Genomic DNA, 8,177 nt, shown 5'->3' with positions numbered 1-8,177 from the left:
GCTTTTGGAACCTCAAAACCCACCCCTAGTGACACAGTTTCTCCAATGAGGCCACATTCATTCCAGCAAGGCCACACCTCCTAATCCTACCCTGACAGCTCACCACCTGCTATGTCCCTTCTACATCCTAGCAATGTGTCCCTAGGCTTTTATCAGCATGTAAACTGAGAAACATTGAGAGCAAAGTACATTGTGGCAAGAAAAGTCGGAGGATTTGTAAAAAGACTTGTGTGTAGGGGATTGGGTAGAAGCCTGATTTCATTTTGGAAATTTGGGAATGCATATTTTAATTTCTTATACATCTGTAATGTTCTTAGTAGGGTGAAGTGGGATCCTAATTGGTCTTAAAAATAAAAACCGGAGTCAGATATTGAGGAAAATGCTGAAAGATCAACGGAGCAAAGGAGCAGCTGCAGTCACATCTCATCTTTCTGGAATCTCTGACCGAATGGGTGCCTGTCTTTATGATTCCTCAGACTGAACGGGGGAGATCCCATTTCTAACCTCATACTGAATGGGGTCCAGATCCTGTCTCTACCCACCTTGTATTCCTGTCTCCTTCTCCCTAGTGCTGTGGATAAAAGCATGTGCCTCCTAAGTACTGGGATCAAAGGCACGAGATCCCAAGTGCTATAAAGTAGTCTGTTCCTTTTTTCTACACAGGAAAACCAACAACCAGGAAGGGAGATCTCTTGTCCCAGTCACATCATGCTACAGTAGATCAACCCTTGTTTCTACTCACATTCCCGGCTGACAAGCTTGAATTGTCCTGTTGTGATCAAAGATCATAGTAATGATAACGAAGACATTTGAACAATTACAACTTTTTGGTCCTATTCTTATTAAAAAAATTTTACTTTTTATTTTACATACCAACCACGGTTCCCCCTCCCTTTCCTTCTCTATTCCTTTGCCTCCTCCTTCCCATCCACCATCAACTCCTCCGAGGGGGTAAGGCCTTCTCTGGTGAGTCAATAAGATTTGACATACCAACTTGAGGCAGAATCAAGCCTTCCCCTCTACATCAAGGTTGAGCAAGGTATCCCACCATAGGGAATGGGTTCCAAAAAGCCAGGTCATGCTCCTGGGATAAGTCCTAGTGCCTCTGCTAGGGGCTCCCACAACAGATCAAGCCACATAACTGTCACCCACGTTCAGACAGTCTAATTCCTTCCCATGCAGTTTTGCCAGCTATCAGTCCATAGTCCGTGAGATCGCATTAGCCGGTCAGCTGTCTCCGTGGTTGTCCCCATCATGTTCTTGAACATGATGTCCCCTTTGAACAATTAAGTTTAAGCTTGCTAGAGCAAGTTTCTATTCAGGAAAAATTTATTTTAACAAAGGGCTTTGTTTCAAATCATTCTATACACACAATATGTAAATTTAAAAGAATACCCATTCACACTGTTTCTATTTCCAGTCCTTAATTGTCTCAAGTTTGTTCTATCATTATTTCTCTCTCATTTATTCCTTTCTCTCATTTTTGGATCATTTTAGAGTAGATACAGACATGATGGCACCTCATGTAAACCTTAATATTTGTGTATTTCATCAGGACATGTATATTTTCCTAGATAACCTCAGCACAGTTGTCAGTCTGAGAAAGCTCACATTAGTCAATTACAGATGTAAGGCCAAGGCTGTAATATCTGTCAGAGCATCTGCAGTGTCCCTGCAGTTCACGTTCCCATCCACACTATACTACACACAGTTGTTGCCTATTAGAGTCTTCTTCAATTTGTATAGCTCCTTGTCTTGTCTGCCTTTCTTCCATGTCACTGTCAGTTTTGGAGAATAAGGCCCAGTGGTTTTATGCAGTTTTTGTGCTGCATCTTCATGGTTCCCTGCAGTCATCTGTTATGTCTGGAGTACTCCCAGAAGCACCCTGGTCAGCATATATTCATCTAAAGGCCCTGACATCTATCTGAGCTATCTGGAGATGTCAGTGTTTATCACCTGGTGTCTCTACCAAGTAACCACTTCTTATCTTTCTCAAACGAATAGCAATTTTTTGGTTAGACTCTTGAAGACCCTAAAACTAGTTTATTCCTCATAAACTTTTCCCTTGATTCCTTTGTGATCATTTATGTTTAAATAAATCTTTAAGTTGGTTGCAGTTTTTTTTTCTAACCCAAACTCTCTTCCACACATGACTGATTGGCATGAGCTCATTGATGTTGCTGTGTTTGTTGTTACTGAAATCTTCTGATACTGCCTTTATTTGTTTTTAAGTTTTTTTTTCTATTTTGCCAAGGAAATTCCTTAAAGCTGTCTCCTATGTATTTTTGACACATCTACATCATTTTATTTTTCTGAGCACTTTCTTACTATATGGCTTTCCAAGATATTTCAGACTCCCTTCCTACCTGCTCTAGTCCTAGAAAGAGTGATTTCTTTTTCAAGGAGTTTTGTTCCTTTTAGAGTAGAATGGTATTTAGAAACAAAGATATACATACTTGGTGTGATTATTCCCTGGGATATATCATTGTTTCTAGGCTATCTCAGTACATAGTGTTGGGAGGCAGCTTCCTGTTTCCCCTCTTGTCACCTCCTCTTCTTCCTAGTAGAAACGGGTTTTCTTTTTTCTTTGGCTTACAGATCTTGTGTTTTTTTAATGCAAGATAGATGATATACATATTTTGCTTCTCTTGTTTTACATGGAAGTTAACTTTCATGTAAATATGTATGTATATATGTATACACCCATATCCATATATATAGTAGGAGACTGCTAGTTAGTTCCTGAACTGCAACCCTAGCCATGTGGTAGGTCATTTGTAGTCCATTTCTTAGTGTTTAAACATCAGATTCTTAATTCCAGGTAGTACTAATTCTATCTGCACCCATATATATATGCATGTGTTTATACGTGCAGCTTCAAATGTTTATGGATGTTATTTAATTCAGTTTATAATGCTGCCCTCCAGCTTCTATTTTTATCGATACTTGATTTGAATTTTATTAATGAGATGTTTTATGTTTTCTCCATACAAGGGTTTTGTATGAAGCTTAATATCTCCCCATTCCTTGATCCTTTGTGAGCTGTGACACTTTTCTAGAACCTCTGTCATGTCAACTTGTGAATGCATTGTTTGGAAGGGGTGATGGTGGGAGGAAGAAGGTAGCAGGATTAATGTCTTCTGTTTTTATGTGTATGTCTATGGAAGCTTTAATTTCTCCCCTTTTCTTCTTTCCTTCCTTTACTTCAGCTCTTAAGGACTGAAATTCATTTTTGATTTGTACTCTCTTCTCATGAAAATCACACTTTGAAAATTTGTTTTGAACTTTGCTCACTTCTAAGGTCCCTTCTTCTGGTCAGTGTTGTGAGTAACCAAACACTGGCTTGCACTTATATTTTGGCGTTTAGTTTTGTACATTTGTACAAATCTTCCTTAGGATGATTTTGTCTATATACTAGATTTCTCCCTCTCCTAGCCTTCTAACTCATCCTATATCCACAGGTTCTACGTGAGAGGTTTTCTACTTATAAGTGATTTAATTTTAGTCTTTTTATCTCATTGTAATAATGCTAATGGTATGAATCATTTGTGACTCAATTTGTGCTTCTTGGTGACCTTGTGGGTTTGAAAAGCTTGTGTAGAAATTTAAATTCAAATGACTGTAATATTCTCAATACTTTAGAATATAGTACTTTACACACCAGACATCATGTCATGTAATTTCTAATAAATATGTGTCTAATAAAATGGAGTTCTTGGGAGAAAATTGGCATTATAGGAAAAAATCATACTCATACAATAACTTTCCTCTCAAAACCATAGTAATAAAATGTCTCGCAGTTGTTCGAGGTCTTGACGATGATCTTTCCTTCTTTTATTTGCTTGTTTTTGAGATAGCATCACACCATGTAGCTCTTGAACTTGCAAAAGTCCTGCTTCATTCTCCTAAGTGACAGCATTATAAGCTTTTACTACCCTGGCTTACTATAATTACCTTCTTCCAATGGATTAAATATAGGGATAGATGTAGAAACCATGTCTCAACATTAGAGAGGACATCAAATTAACTATTGTCCATATAAAATAATACAATGCAATGTCTCAGTTTATAGAAAATGCTAGAGAAGATGAAATCGTTTGGCCAAGGTCACCCTGGAAGTTATAGTAGGAATTAGTGAGGAAATAAGTCTTTCTTCTCTACCAAGTGCCTCTTCCATTAAGTGAGGCAACTTTGATTTAGCCTTTGGTAGATTACTACTCTCAGGTCCCTGTTCTTGTTAAAAGAAATGAAATCATCTGTCCAAGAACTTGTAAATGTGAGAAGATGGAAATGGAAGAGCAGAACCGAGGTAAAGCAGAAGCTCTCATCTATAGCAGTCATCTGTACCCTGAACTTACGGTGACCATTTTCTGCATTCCTTTCTTTCTTCCCCCAAATATTTGATAAAGTCTTGAAATATTTCAAATTACCAATACCAAGTGGTCAGCAACAAAATCATACACATACAAATAACATTATATGGATTAAGCAGGTTGTATTTATATATTTAGCAGTGGTATGTATGTCTGTGTCTCTCTGTGTGTGTCGTTGTAACAATAATTAAAGAAAACGAGTCCAGAAGCCATTAATTTTATATAAATCGAGGTGAAGGAGGGAAGGGAAAATAATGTAATTATAATAATCTCAAAAATAAAAATAGTTCAAAAAGATAGAACATATTTCAAGTCAAACAATGGGGTTTTAGTACTCACAACAACGTTTATATCGAGTATAGTTTATTTAAATAAGTCGCTGTGGCTAGGAGTGATAGTGTAAGCCATTAATCCTAGCACTAGGGAGGTAGAGGCAAACGGATCCCTGTGAGTTCAAGACTAGCCTGATTTACATAGAGCCTTCTAGGACAGTTTGGGCTATACAGTGAGACCCTTTCTCACAAAACAAAATAAAACAGCACATACACACATAAAAGTTAAACTAAACCAGAAAAATAGTAACTTTGGATGATAGTTTTGTTTTTGTGTGCTAGTAGACATTCACACATTTTTCTTAAAAACAAACATTTATATCTAGACTTTATCTGTAGTGTCAAAGCAATTTAAGCTCTCGTTCTGAGTGAGCTGCTCTGCTCTACCCGCTTCAAGGTCTCCGGGCAGTGTCTTTATTGTGGTTTCCAGGCTATTGACAAGAGGCTTCCCTTCAGATTCTCTTCCAGTGCTATTGAAATATGTACCTCATGTATGCCTGGGTTGCCTTCTGTTAGATTTTGTTCATGAGCAATTCATAGACTGTTCCCTGATGTGATATTACTTTCTCATATACACTCAGGGAAAGCCTTTTCCACTCAACAGGGCTCAGAAGTCTTGACTGGAGCACTTCAAAAATAGGTCTAGTTTATACTTTTATAAAAACAAGTGATGTCTAGACAACTCCCAGCTTGGGACAGTACAGATATCTGAGCCTCTCAGAGGCAAGCATTGCTGAAGAAGACACAAACGTAGCATTCATTTCTCCACTCAGGAAGATCAGGATGTATTAACTTTGCTTTGCTGAAAGAGAAGTTGCTGTCTTGTGAAAAGAGGCTAGCATGATCAGAAGAAAAGGCTTGTGGCAGGTGGGAGTTATGATGTAGGAATTAGAACTCAGGGTGCTTTTGTGTCTTCTGCTTATAACCCTGCAAGGAGATTAAGTTGGACTTCTTTTTGTTAATGGAAAATGCTGATAGCTCTTATGTGTATTTGGAAAATAATAGAAATGATAATTAAGAATGGTCATGGGAAGAATTTTGACTTGGAATTTGCATTTAGATTTGTCCTAAGTGTGACGCCTGTTAACATAGCTTTTGGTTTCTTGACAAGAACCTGCGTGCCTCATCTCTCTTCCCAAGCACCCTGGGTAGAGTTGCCTGCTTGCATTGGGGTGGGAAGAATCAAGCTCAGGGTAGGTCTGGCAGAAGGTGGAGTCTTCGCTTTGTCCTGTGAAAGGCTCAGCACAGGTGATTTGCTCAACCACCTGCAGGGGGCCCACCCTTAAGTGTGGTTAAATATACCCAGTAAGCAGTAAGAGTGCACTGAAGAAACTTTTCCTTTGCAAGTGGATGTCAGTTGCCCCTAGTTTCTTGGTAGGGGTGGGAGCCTGTGCCCACTTTCTCCTCTCAGTGCTTGGACCCTGTCTGGCTTGAATATATGCAGGCCCTGCATGTGCCGCCAGAGTCCCTGTGAGTTCACATGTGCATCAGTCCTCTTTTATCTGGAAGATACTGTGTTCTTTGAATCATCCATCCTCTGACTCTTGCAATCTTTCCACCTCCTCTTCTGGATGGATACCTGATCCTTGAGGGGAATGGTTTAATGAAGACATTCCGTTTAGGATCGAGTGCGCCAAAGTCTCTTACTCTCTAGACATTGTTCACTTCTGTGTCTCTGCATCAGTTCCCATCGACTACAAGAAACTTCTTTGATGATGACTGAGTGAGAAATTGATCTATGGGGACAGCAGAATGTCATCAGGAATCATTTTGTGTGTGTGTGTGTGTGTGTGTGTGTGTGTGTGTGTGTGTGTGTGTTTCTTGCCATGATTGCAAAATCATAGTAATTGGTTTTTCCTTGGGCCTGTGACCTACAGTTTCAGGTTCTTAACTACCCTAGCAGTGACAGGCATGAATTTCATCTCATGGAATGGGCCTTAAATCCAATTGAAGAGTTGGTTGGTTACTCCTACAACTTTTATGACACTTTTGTGCCACCACCGTACCAGCATATCTTGCAGGCAGGTCACTGTTGTATGTTCCAGAGTTTGTGACTGGTTAGATGATTACCTTTCTCCTCTGGTAGTATTCTGAGTACCTTTTTGCACCATGAGCACCAATATACTACCAATTTTAGTGACTTAGGAAGACCCTGATGTTGAGCACCTTCCTTGAAAGGTCTGTGAAACGTTTTACATTTTGTTTCTTTTGAAATTAAAAGTTTCATTATTATTGCATGCGTGTTTGTGTGTGTACCTGTGTGTAAAGGTATGATATGCATGAGTGGGTGTGGATGTGCACAGGCAATTTGCAAGTGTACCACCATGCACATGTGGAGGTCAGAAGGACAACATGAGGGAGTTTATTTTTCTGATATAGAATTTGGGGGCTGAACTCAGTTCTAGGTAGCAAGTGCTTTTATGCGCTGAACAACAATCCTGCTGGCTTGAGTTTTACATTTTGTTGTAATACCCAATGATATAGTTTGGAGAAGATGAGCAGCAGAATTCTAACAAAGATGATGGCCTGTGTTACTTCCATATGATCCTGTGTAACTGAACTTTAGAAGCCTGTCTATGAACAAGGTTTACATGGGGCAAGATTTTTGAACTTGAATTTCATTTGAATTAGGGAAGCATTTAGTAGCTCTTCTGCCATGTACTCAATATGTACACAATATGTAACTCCCTGGCACAGCTTTCAGGGAGTTAATGGTTTAGCACAAATTGTCCAGGAGTGGAGAGATGGCTCATTGGTCAAGAGCTGATATTGCTCTTGCTGACTGAAGTTTAATCTCCAGTATCCATGTTAGATGCCTTACAACTCCAGTTTCAGGGGAATCAAAGCCTCTGGCCTCTGTGGGCATTCACCCTCACATTAACATACTCATACATACACAATTAAAAATAGATACATGAACAAATAAATAGAATTTAACAAAGGCTCATAACTTTGGTACCTTGAGCTGTAGCTTTTACCTTATTTTTCTAAGAAAAAAAGCATAAAAAGCGAATTGTTATAAAATAGGGAATTTTCCTGCATTCTTATTTAGGCAAATTTGTTTGGATGATGGTGAAACATTTTAATTTGAGTTTTGATTTTGTTATTCGTCTTTCCTTGTGGTCTTGGCCAGTTATTTTACTCTGTGATTTAGCATCCCTATCCCCATCACTGGGGACACTGACATTACACCAAAGGGTTATTAGAATAACCTAGGGTAATTCATCCATTCAGTGCCTAGGACTTTAATATTTGCTATATTTTTTTTATCTCTTTTAACAGCCAGAATGATTTTCTGTATGGGTATTAGCTAATTAAATTGTTCAAAGTTAATGGGTACCTTAATGATACAGTGAGTCTTAGGTGGGGACACTGACATTACACCCAAAGGGTTATTAGAATAACCTGGGGTCTAGGAAGGTGAGCATCCAAACCGGCTAGGCTCCCACAAAGCCAGTACATGCAGTAGGGT

The 8,177-nt window shown here is 39.0% G+C and overlaps 1 protein-coding gene across 1 annotated transcript in view; it reads left to right on the top strand.

Moving 5' to 3' along the window:
* Window positions 1-8,177, top strand: part of Sim1 (SIM bHLH transcription factor 1) — a 78,271-nt gene that overhangs the window by 61,394 nt on the left and 8,700 nt on the right. The window lies entirely within an intron of this gene.

This window comes from Microtus ochrogaster, linkage group LG9, assembly GCF_000317375.1.
Source record: "Microtus ochrogaster isolate Prairie Vole_2 linkage group LG9, MicOch1.0, whole genome shotgun sequence".
Taxonomy (NCBI): domain Eukaryota; kingdom Metazoa; phylum Chordata; class Mammalia; order Rodentia; family Cricetidae; genus Microtus; species Microtus ochrogaster.
The sequence above is the reverse complement of the archived record's forward strand: the minus strand, read 5'-3'. Positions and strand labels throughout refer to the sequence as shown.